Here is an 18230-nt window from a genome sequence, read left to right as displayed (position 1 = left end):
GGCGTTTCTATGCGCTGCTCTGGTTCACCAGAAGCAGCTTAGTCATGCTGGCCACATGACCTGGAAGCTGTCTGCGGACAAATGCCGGCTCCCTCAGCCAAGAAAGTGAGATGAGCGCCCCAACCCCAGAGTCGGTCATGACTGGACCTAATGGTCAGGGGTGCTTTACCTTTACAATCCCCCCGCAGGGGGCTGAGCCACAGGCCACTGATCAAAATAATAATGATGATGAATGATGATGATGATAAACAGAAGGTGAGAGGGAGGAGGGCATGCGAGTAAGAAATATTGAGGGGGTGCCAAATTTTGTCCTTGCTCAGGGCCATATTACCAAAGTATGACCTGACTGCTAGCTCCTGTGAGATATCGGGGTGAGGCATGAGAAACTCAGTGCGGTGTGGCTGCTGAGGTGGAGCCAATCCAACACTCCTGTTATGTCTGTACCACACTGAGTTCCCGATGTTTCCACCTCTCAAGAACTGACAGTGGAACAGGTGAAGGAAAATGCAAAGGAATGTTTAAGTTGTATTACATATTATGGACCAGTAGAGGGTATTCAACATGGGATTGCCATTTTTGGCAGTAGCCTCAGTGTTTTTGAAAACCTGTATCTCTTCCCTTTGAGTGTAATTTTTTGAATTCAATTTCTGTTTTACATTTTAGAATATCCACTTAAACAACCTTAAATTATCAATGACTTCCCCTCCTCTCTTTCCATGGTTCATTTTGCACAACATAAATCCCTGCATATTTTATATAAACTAAACCATTCAGTACCCCATTATTACATCCATCAAAACTTATTTACACTGTTGAATTTATCTTAATGTGGCCCACATTTTCAAATAAACACAAATTTCCTCCATATATTCAATAAATATTTTCAAATCTTCTTTAAACATATGTTCTTCTTGTTCTCTTTTTCTATATTTTAAGATTGCAAGCTGCACATATTCAATCAATTTAAGTTGCGCATCTTGTTTAGTTGGGACTTAGCTCGTTTTCCATTTTTGGGCTAACAAAACACAGGACATGGTAGTGGCATACATAAATAAACATCTCTTCCCTTTGTCGCAGGCTGGGTTTACTTATATAAAACATCACAATTCAGGTGTGCATTGTTAGATTCAGATACCATATCTGTATTAAAGATAGGAACCGAAGAGTTAGCTATTTCAAAATTAAGTCTAGGTGTGCAGCAATGCTGGGTTTTACTACGAAAGAAATGAAAAATAATTTAGCTCCTCAGTGGGGTTTCCACATTGAGAATTTTGCATGGGTTTCTGACGGATAGAACTGGAGAGTGTAGGAAGACGATCAGTTGAAATGATCAATGTCATGAATCATCCTCTTATGGAGAAATTGGGGCTATTTCCTTTTTCTTCTTTACCTGAGGAAGGGGGAGAACAAGGGGCATGACAGGAACATATGATGGTGGGATGGATACAGGGAAAGTGGATCAAGATAAGGACTAAATCTCCCCAAACATCAAGAGGATCATTCAGTGAAGCTGGGAAGCAGCAAATCTGGGACACTGAAAAGGATGCATCAACATACTGGATGGAACATATCATAGAAAGTTGTGATAGTCTTTTTTTTAAAAAGGGGGTGGAGAGGGTGGGGCTTGAAAAAGAAATGCCCAAGATAAAATGCCCTTTGTCTTCCCTACCTTTGCAATGAAAATTCAGTGGCACCTTGAGTTAAGGACTTAACTCGTTCCGGAGGTCCGTTCTTAACCTGAAACTGTTCTTAACCTGAGGTACCACTTTAGCTAATGGGGCCTCCCACTGCCGCCCCGCGATATCTGTTCTCATCCTGAAGCAAAGTTCTTAACTCAAGGTACTATTTCTGGGTTAGCGGAATCTGTAACCTGAAGTGTCCTGAAGCGTCTGTAACCTAAGGTACCACTGTATGCTGTGCTGTCATGTTGCTGAGTCGACACATATAATATATTATAATTGAACTTTGAATATTGAAAGCAACTGTTCCCTGCCCCTTTCTAGCTATGTTTCAAAGGAATATAGGTGGAAAGCCTGCTAAAAGAGCACTTAAACCTTATAGCAGTAAACATCCCAGCCAGTATCTCCCATGTAGCTCATGAAAGGTCTCAGTCAATGCCCCCTCAAAATCCACAATACAAGAGAGACTGTTTGCTTGTCCTTCTCAGTTCCTCTCCTACACTGAAACAGATATCTATTTTGCCCAGTAACTCCCCCCCCAACATAGACCACAATCTACCCCCACTGAAATGCATGGAAGATATGCAAGAATATTACTGATTTGGCACAAGAGAAGATTCCAGTGGATTGTGCCCATAATCTTTTCATATATCACTTTGTATTTATAGTAAGTTTAAGAAAGACAAAGAAAAGGAAGAAACTGTTTTGCTTAGTATGAAAGAAAGCCACAAAATGAGCATTCAGCATGAGGAGTATGTCAAGGAACAACAGTACCTTATACAACACTCTGGAAAAATGGTAAAAAGTACAAGTGTTCACACCATATTGTAAAGTAAATTCTTTAGAAATTGCTCTGTTATCTCAGAGGTAGCAGACATACCATATGCCGTGTCTAGCAGTTGCTATGGTAACTACTCTTAAAATTTTAACACAGGAGAAACGGTTGCCTAAAATCTCCATCGCTTGGGAGGCCATATTCTGCTTGATGGTTAATGCCCTGAGTTTCATTAAGAATCTTAATGCAGATTTAGAGTTCCATTTTAAAAAAATGTATTTAAATTGCATCATAATTGTGGGATATGGTAGTATTTGATACTTCTGGTTTTAGGTAGGTTCACACATTACAGTTGTGATACTGAACCTGCCTGAAACCTTATTTGTGTTGTGGCTCCTTAATATGGGATCTGAGGTGTGCAGCGCAGTGTATCTTATACGCATGTATTGATTGCCCCAGTCATGGACAGTCTCTGTGTCATCACCCAGCTATTCTAAAAGTGGCACACTACATCCAGGAAGCTATAGTAGTGAGATGGGTTTGGCCAATATTGCAAGTCACTCTTATGACCACCATTTTATTATTATGCAGAGGCTGTTTCAAGTGGTCTTCAACTGGCTATTGCACAGCACACATTTTCCCACGGGAGCGAAACAAACCACAATAGACTCAGCTGTACAGCTGCAAATATAAGGTTTTAAGTGTGTTTTAAGTGCATTATGTGAATGAGACACTAGATGGGGCCAGTGAGCTGATGGTAAATTCTACATATATTTTAAAATGTTTTTTTAAAAAAATTCACAGCATTTTTTATATACAAGTAGACGAGTTCAGTATACAACATTAATGCCAGTCCTATCTACATTTTCTCAATAACACCTTGAAAAAAAACCATTATGAGAAGCAAGAGCAGGCCCTTAGCTAAATTAGCTGGTGGAGGGGTGAAGTGGCTGTTTTGGAATATTGGGGTTTTCCAAAGGGAAAGAGTAGGGTTATCTTATAATATATTCTCTAAAATGGGCTCCCTAAAAACGTTCCCTAACTCAGAATTTGATGGCTGCTTTCTTTCCTCACAAAACAGGAGTACCCAGTTTTAGGAGAATAAAAAATACCGGTAGTTTTCACAGAAGGAAAAAGGGTGTGCAGAACAAGGCCAAAACCAAAGGGGTCAAGGGGTCAAAATACCTCCTCTGTGAGGAAAGCTTAAAATGTTTGTGGAATTTTAGTTTTTTTTGGGGGGGGGGACAAGTAATGAAAGGAGGGAATTCTAGACATTTGTAAAATTATGCATGGTGAAGAAAAAGTACAGTGGTACCTCGGGTTACATACGCTTCAAGTTACATACGCTTCAGGTTACACACTCCGCTAACCCAGAAATAGTGCTTCAGGTTAAGAACTTTGCTTCAGGATAAGAACAGAAATCGTGCTCCGGTGGTGCAGCGGCAGCAGGAGGCCCCATTAGCTAAAGTGGTGCTTCAGGTTAAGAACAGTTTCAGGTTAAGAACGGACCTCTGGAACGAATTAAGTACTTAACCCGAGGTACCACTGTACATAGATAATCTCTCTCTCTCTCTCTCTCTCTCTCTCTCTCTCTCTCTCTCTCTCTCTCCTGTACTAGAACTTGAGGTCATCTGCCAAAGCTATTCTCAGGATAGAGAAAAAGAAGGGCTTCTTCCCAAAAAGCAGACAATGGAAATCACCACCACAGGATGAAGTATGGCTACTCACTACCACAAGGTGAAGTGTAAAGCCAACTTAGATGGCTTTAAAAGGGGGCATTAGACAAAGTCAAGGAGGATAAGACTATTAATTGCTGCTTCTAGTAGTGCTGCTAGCTCCAGGATCAGAGTCAGCATGCCTCTGAATACCCTGGGGGACTAACAGCAGGCGAGTGTTGATAGAGTTAGCTGCAAAAACACCTATATTTTTAAACAGTGATACAAGATACATATAATGGCATTCATAGGGTCACAGAAACACACAAGGGTTATACTGTGTAGGGATGGATGAATCTGTCAGTTTTGGTTTCTCTCTATTTCTCCCTTTTCAGGTTTTATGTTCGGTTCACCTCATTTCCCCATACTTTCCTGAATTTTTCATTAAACAGCCACACGAAAATTCGCATATATTTTCATCTGCATTGCTGCTAATATGCACAGTATAATACACAATTTTGTCTAGTTTATGAATAACAGAATGCATTTTTTATTTTCATTCATGCACCAAGTTTTGCATACACTTTCCACTAATCTAGGCAGTTTTGTACGCATCCTTTGGTTGGAGAACAGCACCACAAAATCTGGAGAAGCACAAATGGCAAAGGAGACCTGTGTTTCGCTTCACATACTGTTTTGTGAAGTATGAAAAGACGTTCATATTAAAATGCGAACACGATCTCCTCCATCCTAAATGCTATGTCGATGTAGTCAATTGCCCATGTATAATCTTCACTGCAACATCACTTTAAAATATCAAGCAGTGGCCCCATCTGCAATACACGTCTGAAGCATCATCATACCACTTTAAACAGTCATGGCTTCCTACAAAGAACCCGGGGAACTGCAATTTATTAAGGGCGATGAGAGTTTTTAGGAGACCCTTATTCCCCTCAAGTGTGCCTCTGAATTTGAGTTAGTTGTGGTAAAAATAACAATTAACCCAGATGGTCACATGTGCCACAAGAATCACCACAAGAAATTATCAATATTTGAGTAAGCAGTTACCAGATCATGGACTGACTGAATGACTGACTGACTGACTGATTGCATTTATATGCCATCTTTCTGTGAAGTCACCTAAGGTGGTTTGCAATTTTCAAAAGCCAAAACAAATAGATGGTGCAAAATATAAAGTTGGCCCTGGGGGTTGGGGAGGAACAGTTTGACTTGAGTGGGCCCTGATGTTGGCCGCATTCACACCATAAATTTAAAGAACTATGATACCACATTAAATGATCATGGCTTCCCCCAAAGAATCCTGGGAGCTGTGGTTTGTAGAGGCTGCTGAGAGTTGTCAGGAGACCCTTATTCCCTTCCCAGAGCCACAATTCCCTGAGTGATTTCATAGTACAGTCATACCTCGGAAGTCGAACACCTTGCAAGTCAAACGTTTTGGTTCCCGAACGTCGCAACCCTGGAAGTGAGTGTTCTGGTTTGCAAACGTTCTTTGGAACCTGAACGTCCGATGCGGGTTCTGCGGCTTCTGATTGAGCCAATCGGAAGCCGCGCCTTGAATATTTTGGAAGTCGAACAGACTTCGGGAACGGATTCCGTTTGACTTCTGAGGTACGACTGTTTTTAAAATGTTTGGTGTAAATGTGGCTGCTGAGTTTGCATGCACACTCTTCTTCCTTCGCACATGGCAGTTGGTATCCGTTCTCCCTGTGAGGGGACAGTCTGGCAGGAGCAGGCCCTGATATTGTCTTTGCCTGCCTCTCTTGTTCTCTTCTTCCTTTCCACAGGGATGTTAAAAACCTGGTAATAAGTAGTAGCCTCCACAGTGGACAATACTACAGTGGTACCTCAGGTTAAGTACTTAATTCGTTCTGGAGGTCCGTTCTTAACCTGAAACTGTTCTTAACCTGAAGCACCACTTTAGCTAATGGAGCCTCCTGATGCCACCGTGCTGCTGGATCACGATTTCTGTACTCATCCTGAAGCAAAGTTCTTAACCCGAGGTACTATTTCTGGGTTAGTGGAGTCTGTAACCTGAAGCGCATGTACCCTGAAGCGTATGTAACCTAAGGTACCACTGTACACTGCAGGTGCTTTTTCTATATATTAAAGATTTCTATCCAACCATCCAAACGGGATTTTAATCTCCTAAACGTTGGTGCATTTGTGAGGGTCTGTGGCTGAGGATGGGCCAAATACACACCAAGCCTCAGAATGTGGCCACATCTGCCTACCCCTGATTCTGGACAGGTGCATTACCTGCTCCCAAATTTGCTTTTTGGGATGGAAAATAGATGGGCAAAAACTCTGGGGAGTTCTGAAAGCACATCAGTTTGATTTCGCAATATTAGGGAATCTGAACAACTAAACCATACTCTGGTTTTGGCTCAATTATATTCTTTCAAAGGATGTGTGAAAAAGTAATGGGCCACACAATTAGTAATTATAAAAGAACAGAGTTGCCTGTTTTTTTTTGGAACTTGTGCATGGAGAGCTCAAATGTTATCGTTGCAGGATTTAATTTAACGATCATTTATTCCCAAACTTGGCTGTGTGCTTTCATTATTCTCCATGCCCTGGTGTGTGTCTCTGTGTGTGTGGTTAAATGAGAGAATCATTGGGAATTCTGCACATGTCCTCATCCCAATAAACACATTTTAGATGTGGCATTTGGGGGCATTTAATCAGCAAGTATCCATCTTGTCTTTGAAGCTGGCTACATGCTACAGTGGTACCTTGGTTTTTGAATGTAATCCATTCTGGAAGACCGTTTGACTTCTGAAACGTTCGAAAACTGAAGCATTTACTTATGGAATCATTTACTTACGGAAAACTCGATACGGAAGCAGTGTGGCATGTTCAACTTCCAAGAAGCGTTTGAAAGCCGAAGCAGTTACTTCTGGGTTTTTGGCATTCGAAAACCAAAACGTTTGACTTCTGAGACGTTTGAAAACTGAGGTACCACTGTACAGGCTAAATGGTAGCTATAAGCTGCCTCTGGTAGGACTGCCTCCAGGTCTGAGGGATCCCTCTTGGGCCTGCTTCATGCTCATCGGTTTGAGACTGTGAGGCTCGGTGAGGCCCTCAACTGCCGTGGGGAAGCCCGGCCCCTCAAGTTTTTGGGGGCTCAGCCCCATCCCTGCATACTTTGGCACCATAGAGTTGGTGCCTATTGTCCCCAGGATTCTTTGGAGGAAGTAATGTGCTTTAAATGCATGTGGTGTACGCAGCCAGTGAATCATGCCAGTGCAAAAGGAGTCCCTCACTTATAGCAGGGCAGGGCAGCCCGTTCTCCCAGAAAGAAGCAGTGTTGTGGAATGTCCTCTCCCGAGAAGTAGGGAGAAAACTACAGCAAACTGTTCACACCATCTCATTTCTTCACTGTTTATCTGCTCTACACAGACTTACAAGCGACTCTAGGGAAAGAAAAAACACAAAGGATGATATAACTAACAAACATGACGTGACTGACAACTGGGCAATGAGGATGTACATTTTAAAACACAATACGGAAACGGTGAGAATTCATTAAAGAAAGCAGTGGTAGGCAGGCTGATTGGATGAAGATTACTTCATTCCTGCTTGATGGTATGTTCTGCAATAATTCTCTGCTTGACATTGTGTTTGGGGCTGCAGAACATTCATGATTTCAGTCTGACCCCAGCAATTCCACCTCCTGTGTGGAGAGCATTTGCTTGCAGGAGGTGACCTGCCGCTGAGTATACATCAAGGCACTGATGTTCACAGTATAGCTGATAACTGGTGGAAATGAAATAATCTGTATTGACACATTTGGAAGTTTCACATCTTATCCTACTTAACATGCTAACGTGATAATTGCTAGACTGATGATTTTTCCAGTGACACATCTCCCTTTGTCAATATTTAGACCTGTGTATAGAAAGCTTATCTAACACACCTGGCTAATTTTCACTTAATTTAAAAATAAATGGAACATGTTTAGCTTGCAGGGTTAGTGGAACAAAAATAAAATGGAAAAGGGAAGGTTTCTTTTTTACCATTTTCTTTCTTGAAATATATGCACATTGTAGAGTTACTGATAAACAGGAATAGAGAATGGGCAATAAGGATAATGGATTCTCTCCTAAATCCCCTCTTTTAAAAACTTCATTCAGGTCAAAGGTTGGAAAAAATTAATTCCACTGACATAAATCCGGGGTCAGTTTTCACTGACTTGAGTGCTATCTATTCACCATTCTACTTATCAAACTTATCAATTTATTTATGAGTACACACACACACACACACACACACACACACACACACACCCAGAGATTGTAGGGAGGCTTATGAATAAAAACAGTGGTACCTTGGGTTACAAACACTTTGGGTTACACACTCCGCTAACCCGGAAGTAGTACCTCAGGTTAAGAACTTTACCTCAGGATAAGAACAGAAATCGTGCGGCGGTGGTGCGGTGGCAGTGGGAGGCCCCATTAGCTAAAGTGGTACCTCAGGTCAAGAATGGTTTCAGGTTAAGAACGGACCTCCGGAACTAATTAAGTTCATAAGCAGAGGTACCACTGTACAGTCAATTGAAGCCACTTTTGGTGATTTTTACTGGAACTGTAAAATAACAGAGGGTGACATCTGGTTCTGTCTGTCAGTGAGCAAACTGGACTTCCACACACAGAAATTCCTCTTCCCTTCCTGATCATGCTCTTTCCCATGCACCCAAAATTTGCTCTGGGGGGTTGGAGGACCCTCCTGAACAGATCTGATGTCACAGTGGGCTGCAGGCAGAAGAAATTCAATTGCATAAGCAAATTTCTGTTCACATGTTCCCAGAATGTTTAAAAACTTGTCCCTTGTTCCCGGCACCCCAAGTGGTGGGATGTTTCTGGGACAGCACTCTTCTGTGTTTGATTTCCTTTGGGAGGAGAGATCACTGTAAGCTTCTGGCATTTTGTAGTAGCAAAAGAAGCTGCTGCCTTATACTGAATCAGAGAATTGGTCCATGGCTGGCAATGTGTCTCCAGGATTTTAGTCAAGGATCTCCCAGAGTCCTACCCAGAATTAATCCTGGGACCTTCTGCATGTCCAACAGATGCTCTTCACTGCGCTGTGGACCACCCTTGATAATATTTAACTTATTTACAAATATGCAAGCCTTCAAATACACCAGCCTTCCATATAAAGTGAACCTACTCTCAAGTTTCATTCCTCATTTTCTTTTTTTGCTATTAGGACAATGTCTGAATGATGCCAAAAGGATTCAGAGTTTGCGTTCCTGTTTGCGTAGCATTTCAGCCTGTGTTCTGCCAACACCTGAAGACATTTCTTCCCGACCAGTTTTTAATTTTGCTTTGACAACTATGTTTTTTAGTTCTTTTCTAGCTCTCTTTGGTCTTATGGCAACTTTTTTTGGTCTTGATGTGATGCTATTTTTATTTATTTATTTTCTGCATTTTTCATGATTTTATAATTGTTTTCTTTGCTTTACTAGCTGCTTTGAATGACCTCCCTTGGAGTGAGAAATGTGGGTTATTAATTTTTATCACCTCTCTCTCTCTCTCTCTCTCTCTCTCTCTCTCTCTCTCTCTCTCTCTCACCTATCTATCTAGTCTGATTTCCAGCCAGGATAGCCAGTGTAATTTTTCATTTGATAACAGCCTAGTGCTCCTGCCCTGAATGCTGGAGACATTATTAGCCATGATGCAGCTGAATGAAACATATGAACACAAAAGAAAGATTCTGATTTACAACGTTAGTTTTCAAGTGGTGGGTGAAGTTGCAGAAGGTGCTGGCATCCTGATCTAAGGTCACATGAGGATTGTCACACAAGGCAGGGCATTCTTAGTGGTAGCACCATGTTTGTGGAAATCTGCCCCAAGTTAAATCAGGTTATACTTCAGCTGTGTTCAGGCACATTTTGAAAACTCACCTGTTTGCCCAGTCCTTTTGGGTGCGATTATGATTATGATTAATGCATTGTTTTATATTGCTAGCTTCTCTGTGTTCCTTTTTGGGAGAAAGGGTGGGATGTAATAATGACCAATAAATACAGTGGTACCTCAGGTTACATATGCTTCAGGTTACATACGCTTCAGCTTACAGACTCCACTAACCCAGAAATAGTACCTCGGGTTAAGAGCTTCAGGATGAGAACAGAAATTGTGCTCCGGCGGCACGGCGGCAGCGGGAGGCCCCATTAGCTAAAGTGGTGCTTCAGGTTAAGAACAGTTTCAGGTTAAGAACGGACCTCCGGAACAAATTAAGTACTTAACCTGAGGTACCACTGTAATATAAAGGTGGATATAAAGGTGGGCTACACCAATAGCATTCCTGTATGTACTACTTCAGTAAGACTTCCAAGTAGATGTCTATGATTGTGCTGTTTAATACAAGGAGAATGATGGAGAGAGACAGAAAGAAGGAAAAAGAGACATACAGATAGACAGACAGAGAAACTGATATACATAATATTAAAAGTGGGTCCCTTGTCACAGGTTGGGGTTAAAGGAGAGTTCAGGTCTAAAAACTTTAAAGACGTCTGTCCTATAGAACATATGTGTATAATATCCCTGGATCTTGTTAGCAAGCAAACTTTCAAGTCAACTTGTATCCTATAATGCTTCACTGCTTTATGGTATAATCAACAACAAAAGTAGGTCCAAGATTTGGAATTTGAGATTCCTGCTGCTTGAGTTTTTCATCAGTGGTAAATGTTTGGCAAATGCTGATTGCGATCAAAATACAAACATCATTTTAAGAAGAGAACTTGCATTACCTGAGTTTAGGCTGTTGTTTTTGCCATAACTTTGAGAAGGATACCAAATTCAGTTAATGGGTTAGAAAATAAGAGGGGGGGGGGCGTGTGCGTGAATATATTTATGTACAATGACATTTGTGTTTTTAGGTCATTGTGAACCATTAAATCCTTGAAGCTCTCTTCTATCTACTACTTATTGCACCTGAAAACTAATGCTTTGCATGGGTCCTAATGACTATGGCGTAAGTACAGAACTATAAACCATAATGCGACACTCTGAATGCAGATACATCCATGCAATGTGGGGGATCATGAAGAAGCCAATGAGTTATTGTTCCGTATAGTGTGCTATCAAGAAGAGTGTCTCTTCTGTTCTTACTGCTAGAAAGGTTTCAGACCGATTGGATTATCTGTGTTTGCAAACTCCTCTTTAACCCAACTGCACATGAAATTCCCTGCCTTGCTGCTTTTCAGACTATGAGTGGCATCTGTCCTTACCCTGTCATGCCAGCATAGCTTTGTAGCATGGACTTGTTTTGTGAAACAAGCCTAATTTGCAGTGCTAACAGTGGGCAATCACTAATCTTTTTGTCTCTGCTGGCTGTGTGATTATGCTGCATTCAGTGTTGAGATCTGTTTTGAAATTCAATTTTTGTTCATTTATTCCCAGTGTCACAAAGCAATCTGTTGTCAAGTCCTGTTTTGTACATTCATGGGGAAGAATCAAGCAAGAAGTTTGTTTCTGCGTGATCATCACCACCACGACCACCACCACCACCATCACCATCATCAGGCCTTTATCTTACAGCTGCATGTTCATTAATGTATTTTGCTTTTGTCTCTATTCTCAATTTGTGCTGAGGAAAACACATTTCTCTCAAAGAGTTTGCTTTTATTGCATGTCTGATACTTTGCCCCTTGTGCTGGGAGTCTTTGCATTGTGTTGTGATTGCCTCCACATTTATTAGAAACAAATCTGGTCTCTGCTACTTGTTTACCCTCATTGTGTCTTTATGTATGGGTATCTGTTTTTAATTAGGCACACTCTAAATCATTCACTGCTTGCTAACACTTTCATTGGGGAAGCACAGTTTTCAGTAACCTCGCAAATATCCTGAGTTCTTTGCAAAATCAAATCCGTATCTCAAAATAACTTTGTCATAGTCTCTTGTTAGCAGTGACACACACACACACATATATACAGACATACAATCAGTCTGTAATTAATCCATCTGTTAGCTGTTCAATTTTACACTGTGCATTAATTATGTGCTTATTTTCCACAACGCAATGGTCAATGGTTTATCCTTGTGTCAGCTGACTAAGAAAGGATGCAGCTAGCTCATGATACACACTCATTAACTCCATTTCCATTTGCAATCATAATCCACAGCCCAGACAAGACAATGTTAATCTGGATTTACTGCTATTAGTCAATGGGGCTAAATCAGCCTGAAGTACCATATTTAAGCTTTGATGGTTTTCTTTGTTTTCTTTAGAAGGAGTAGCCCATTCTATGTCCAGAGTGTAGGGTTTCCCATAATGCTGTAATCAAATTTTTCTAAAATATGGTGGCTAGTAAAGTACAATATCACTACTCACATTGCCTCCTTAATTCTAAACAAAAAAATTTTTTTCCTTCCAGTAGCACCTTAAAGACCAACTAAGTTAGTTCTTGGTATGAGCTTTCGTGTGCATGCACACTTCTTCAGATACACACTGAAGAAGAAGAAGTGTATCTGAAGAAGTGTGCATGCACACGAAAGCTCATACCAAGAACTAACTTAGTTGGTCTTTAAGGTGCTAACTGGAAGGAAAAAATTTTTTTTGTTTTGACTATGGCAGACCAACACGGCTACCTATCTGTATCCTTAATTCTAGAACATATTCAGGTGCATCCTCTGATGAATCTCTAGGCTAGCTTTTGTCAACATGGTGGTGCCCTCCAGACTACAACTCTCACCAGCTCCAGCTGGCCTTGGGAAATCAGGCTTCCCTGAAGCAGGGAAGATCCCTGGACTTGCGGAGCTTTCGGTGTGTTCTGGAACCCTGGAAAAATCAGGGTTCCAAAATGTATGGGAGCTTCCATGAGTACAGCAGGCTCTTCTGCTGCAGTCATCTTTAAACTTGTGGAGGGCAGTGGTTATGGACACAGTGTGGCAGAATAAACGCACTTGTGCATGCTTCCCCCCCATGTTCATTCAAGTCCACATATCAGAGGTGGTTAACTTTCAGTCCAAGCTAATTTGGGTGTCACAGGGATTTACTGCTGGAGGAGGAGAGGTAAGCCCCAATGTACTAGCAGAAATCCTTTTATAGGATTGTGCTAGCAGAACGCTTTAGTTGAATCTCCATGTTGGAGAACCTTCAAGGCTCGGATGCATGGGTCATAACTACTAGAAAACGTGTGTTCTGTGTAGTAGGCCTAATCCTGTGGAACTCTCCCCCCCCCCCCGAGATTAGAAAGGCACCCTCCTTGCCTCAGGTGCATAACTAAGTCATTTTTTTTTTTGTTTCAGCAGGCATTTTAAGGTAGGGTTTTGTTTTATTGTCCATTTTCTGCAGATTTGTTTTATGTACACTGCTTAAAAATGCGAATAATTAAGTTTGGATAGAAATTACCATATTTTTCAGTGTGTAAGACTAGGTTTTTTTCCTAAAAAAGAATGTCAAAAATTAGGGGGTGTCTTATACATGGGGCCACCTCCCCCCATTTTCTTAAATTTGAGTCCCCCAAAATAGGGGGCGTCTTATACATGGGGGCATCTTATAGACAGAAAAATACGGTAAATAAAAATAATATCTCCAGAATCATGGCAACGTTCTCTTCAGATCTTTCTCTTTTATTTTGTTACTGGTGTGGCAGTCAAAGTGAAAATAGTCCTGAATGAGGTCACTCAGGAAATCTATGGCTGCAATTTAAAGATAGGATGCCTTTGTTTCAACTTTTCCTCAAGTAAGAACATTTACTGTATTCCGGCATCAATCTGTGGTCACTGCAGTATTGCTAAGTTGTTACAAGAAACTCTTGTGAATCCAAATTATGCATTTGCACTAACAAGGCTGCCTAGAATTTTCCACATTATTTACTAGAATGTTATACCTTGAACACATCTGGACAGGAACTGCAACCCACAGAACAGCAATTTGTGGTTTTTTAAAAAATGAAATAAAAACTGTGTACCAGGGTGATTGTTTCTGTCTTGGCTGTCACTGTATATCTTTGGTTTGTAACAATAAACATGACTGATTGGTTGAAGTCCAATATTCTTTCCACTGGATCATACCATTTGTCATATTGCTTTTCACTTAGTCCCTGTTTGAGAAAGGACAGAACCCACCAGGTGAAGAAAGGCCTCTTTTTAGTCAGCATGCTTGACTCTTCTAAAGACATGATTATAGATGAGCTTCTTCTTCCTTGCTTGGCAATTTCCAGCTCATTGTCTCATCTCATGTTCCAGGCAGTGCTGCCAAACAGTGAGTTCTCACCATCAGCCGAGGAACAGTTTTTAATCTCATCATGCTGCTGTTATTGTGAATTACTGTTTTGGTAGACTGTAAATCATATGAGCTGTTGGCATCACAAGGTGTGTTGCAAGGGAGGGGGAAGCCCAACTTGCTCTCACATCCATACACAGTGAAACCTCAAATACCTAATATCTAAAGTGTTTGGCTGGTCAGAAGTTTGGATGAACATAAGGTTTACTTCTACAGGGCTCCGTTGCCAGGTTTGTTCAGATAATGAGTCCGCTTTACAATGTAATTTGCGAAACAATGTCCAGAAACTCTCACAGGGGGCTCTCGTGAACCCAGAAACCATGGAGTGCCGCAGGGTGCGATACTCTCCCCGATGCTTTTCAACATCTTTATGCGCCCCTCGCCCAGCTTGTCCGGAGTTTTGGGTTGGGCTGCCATCAGTATGCTGATGACACCCAACTCTATCTATTGATGGATGGCCATCCTGACTCGGCCCCAGACACACTGATCAGATGTTTGGAAGCTGTGGCTGGATGGTTACATGGGAGCTGGTTGAAGTTAAATCCTTCGAAGACAGAGGTCTTTTGGCTGGGTTGGGACGATATGGGATTGGGGGGGGACTCCCATCTCTTGCGGGGGCGCAATTAGTGCCAGCACTGTCCGTTAAGAGTTTGGGTGTAATCTTCGACACTTCCCTTTCCATGGAGGTGCAGATTGCAGCTATAACAAAGGCGGCATTTTTTCATCTCCGCCAAGCTAAGCAGTTGGCTCCTCACCTCTCTAGCCCTGACCTAGCCACTGTGATCCACGTGATGGTCACCTCCAGACTGGATTATTGTAACTTGCTCTACATGGGGCTGCCCTTGAGACTGACCCAGAAACTCCAGCAGGTGCAGAATGCCGCGGTGAGACTCCTTACGGGGTCCTCACTGTGGGATCACATTCACCCAGTGCTATACCAGCTGTACTGGCTCCCGGTGGAGTACAGGATCAGGTTCAAGGTGCTGGTTTTAACCTTTAAAGCCCTATACGACCTAGCACCCTCATACCTACGGGACTGCTAAATATTTTCCAGTTGCAATTTTCAGGTTGAAAGCAGTGATTCTGGTGGGGTAAAAATAATTCCTGGAAAGCAAATATTCACCTATTTGATCCTTCTCATTGTTTCCCATAGCTGCTACTGCTTTGAAGCCATTCCCCCCGGCTGCTGCTGTCTTTCTTCTTCTTGGATGAGTCACATGGGTGATCTCAGCCAATTGGGCATCATGAGGTAGACAGGATGACATTGTGGCACAAGGTACCAATTAGATTATTTAAGTATGTGATGATGTCATTAAAGGTGAATGAAAATACTTCAGGGTGAGGAAATGCCTCCAGGATTAGACAGTCACCACTTCTTCTTCTTTGTCATTTATTTTGAAAATACTTCAGGGTGAGGAAATGCCTCCAGGATTAGACAGTCACCACTTCTTCTTCTTTGTCATTTATTTATGCTCTACCTTTTCCCCTTAAGACACCTTACAGATAAAAACAAGACCTGTTAAAAACTTAGTGAACAAGATTCACCCCGACCTTATTTTGTTTAATCCCATCTTTGAATCCAGGTTCAGAAATATGTGCATGTTTCAGTGGGCTGCCCAGTGCCCATGTGCTCCTGAGAATGGCCTTTAATCCAAGTGATGGTTCCATGGTGTAAGCTGGGACACTGCCAAAAACTTGTTTAGGAGGGACAAAGGGAGTGAGCTCGGTCCCCTACCCTACTAAAAGAGGCAATTGGTGCTACCAGAACTCCAATCCAATGCTGGGATGCAGAGACCCACTGTTTGTTTGGAACTGTGGATGTAGCATGGCTGGAGCAGAATCCATTCAGAATGACACTCCAGAATGAAACAGATGGTTTTTTAATGCCATAGGAACACTGGAAATGGTCAGACCACTGGTTCATCTAGCTCACACTTGTCTACCTTGACTGGCAGCAGCTGTCCAGGATTTCCCATCTTGACCTGGACATTCTGAGAATTGAGACTTGGACCTTCTGTGTGCAAAGCAGATGTTCTACCACTGAACTACAACCAAAGTTGAATAAGCCCCATAAAATCAGTGTAAGGAGAGCTTATGCACATTTAATGTGTTTCCCTGTTGGCTTCCCCAGTATGTGGAGGGGGGAGCGCAGTGCAGGGCAGTTGAAGGGATGGGGTAGCCCTGCTCTCCCCCTCGCAAACCTGGAGTCAAAACTGCACAACCCACACACAGGAGAGAGGAAACAGACAGATGCATGGAGGAGAGCTCTGCCATTGACTGTTTGCCACGATGGCAAAATGGAATCTCCATGTTCAGAGACGGTATTCTGTAAACCAGCTTTGCCCAGACTGGTGTTCTGCAGATGTGTTGGACTCCAACTCTAACTAGCTGCAGCCAGCACAGATGTCCCAAACATCTGAGGGTACCAGGTCTGGGAAGTTGATATCGTCTAAGCTGCTAGATTTCTGCCTCTTGTATCTATTGTTCCTGAATAAAGAAGGCTCTTGACTCCTGCTGTTGCTTTAAATAAGTCCAGCATCCTATTCTCACAGTGGCCAAGCGGATGCTTGTGGGAAACCAGCAAGCAGAAGTCAAGCACAACTGTAGTCTCCCCTCCTGTGCTTTCCAGCAACAGGTTTTCAGAAGCATTGCTGCCTCAAACTATGGAAGCTAAGCATAGCTATTGTGGCTGTTAATAGCCCTCTCTATGAATTTAATCCTCTTTTACAGCCATCTAGGCAGGCAAGCTGGAAGGAAGTTGAGTGTGTTTCTCCACAACCATGTCAATAGAGAAGGAGACACTACAGAGGGGGTCATATAGACACGGCAGTCTAACTCAGTGTTTCCCAACCTTGGATTGCCAGCTCTTTTTGGACTACAACTCCCATCATCCCTAGCTAGCCAGACCAGTGGCCAGGGATGATGGGAATTGTAGTTCAAAAACAGCTGGAGGCCCAAGCTTGGGAAACACAGGTCTATCTAACACCCTGCTCAGTGCAGGAGATCCAGAAGTAGAGGATCTTCAAGAGATCACTGTCTACTTACTGCTTAAGACCTCCAGTGAGGAAGAGCCAACCCCTATCCCTCATATTTTTAGGGGGGAGGGACAAGCGTTTATAAACCGTTCTTTGGGTGCTCTTCAGTTCCATGTCCTAAAAGAAAATAAGCCACCCTAGTTGGGGGGTGGATGTGTGCGTCCTTGCGAAAAAACAACAAAGAACACCCCACAGCAAAACACCAAACCGCTGCACAGTAATTACAATTGTCGCCGAATAGGAAGGCAAGCAATTAAATGCTCCATAGGTGCTGCTCGTAATTGTTGCAGGCAAATCAGGAGATTAAGCATAGCAACAATGCACAGCACAAGATGGCCTAAACTCTGTTTTTCCTGCAGAACTGCAAATAGTAGCAAATCAAAAGGCTGTTCTCCTTAATTACCGCTGTATGAGGCATCAGGCTAAAAGCAGGCTCATTCTGTAATGTTTTCTATACAGCTACAGTATGAACATACAATGCAGGCCTTTATGCGCCACCTAATAGACAATATTACACACCAAATTATTGCCTGCTTTCATTTTGCAGGGAGAAATCACTGGTGAGTCGAGGCCATTGGCTTCTCAGCTTCCCCAGCAAGCAATGTGTTGACTGAACTGAGAGAACAGTTTTACTTCTTCAAGCCAGTGGTGACTATTTATACTTAAACACATTGCTTCACAACTTCCAGCATCTCGTATTATGTGACAGCGTGGAAGCGGGATGGACTGCAGTCTCCGCTTGTGAGCTTTACAAGCTGGCGCTTGTGGTGTACTTTGCGAAGTTTGCACATGCCCTTTTCTCTTTGCTCTGCAGTCATCCTTCCTGTGGCTCCAGCC

General features: G+C 42.3%; 1 long non-coding RNA gene across 2 annotated transcripts in view; it reads left to right on the top strand.

Annotated features, from left to right (window-relative positions):
* Window positions 1-11849, top strand: part of LOC310766385 — a 38797-nt gene extending 26948 nt beyond the window's left edge. For both annotated transcript variants that reach the window (XR_014550121.1, XR_014550122.1), the window contains 2 exons: window positions 4073-4191; window positions 11531-11849. This is a non-coding gene — a long non-coding RNA (uncharacterized lncRNA). The remainder of the gene's footprint in view (window positions 1-4072; window positions 4192-11530) is intronic.
* The last annotated feature ends 6381 nt before the right edge of the window (window positions 11850-18230 follow it).

This window comes from Podarcis filfolensis (genome assembly GCF_964270895.1).
Source record: "Podarcis filfolensis genome assembly, chromosome: 1".
NCBI lineage: Eukaryota > Metazoa > Chordata > Lepidosauria > Squamata > Lacertidae > Podarcis > Podarcis filfolensis.
Note: the sequence above shows the minus strand (reverse complement) of the source record. Positions and strands in the feature narration are given on the sequence as shown.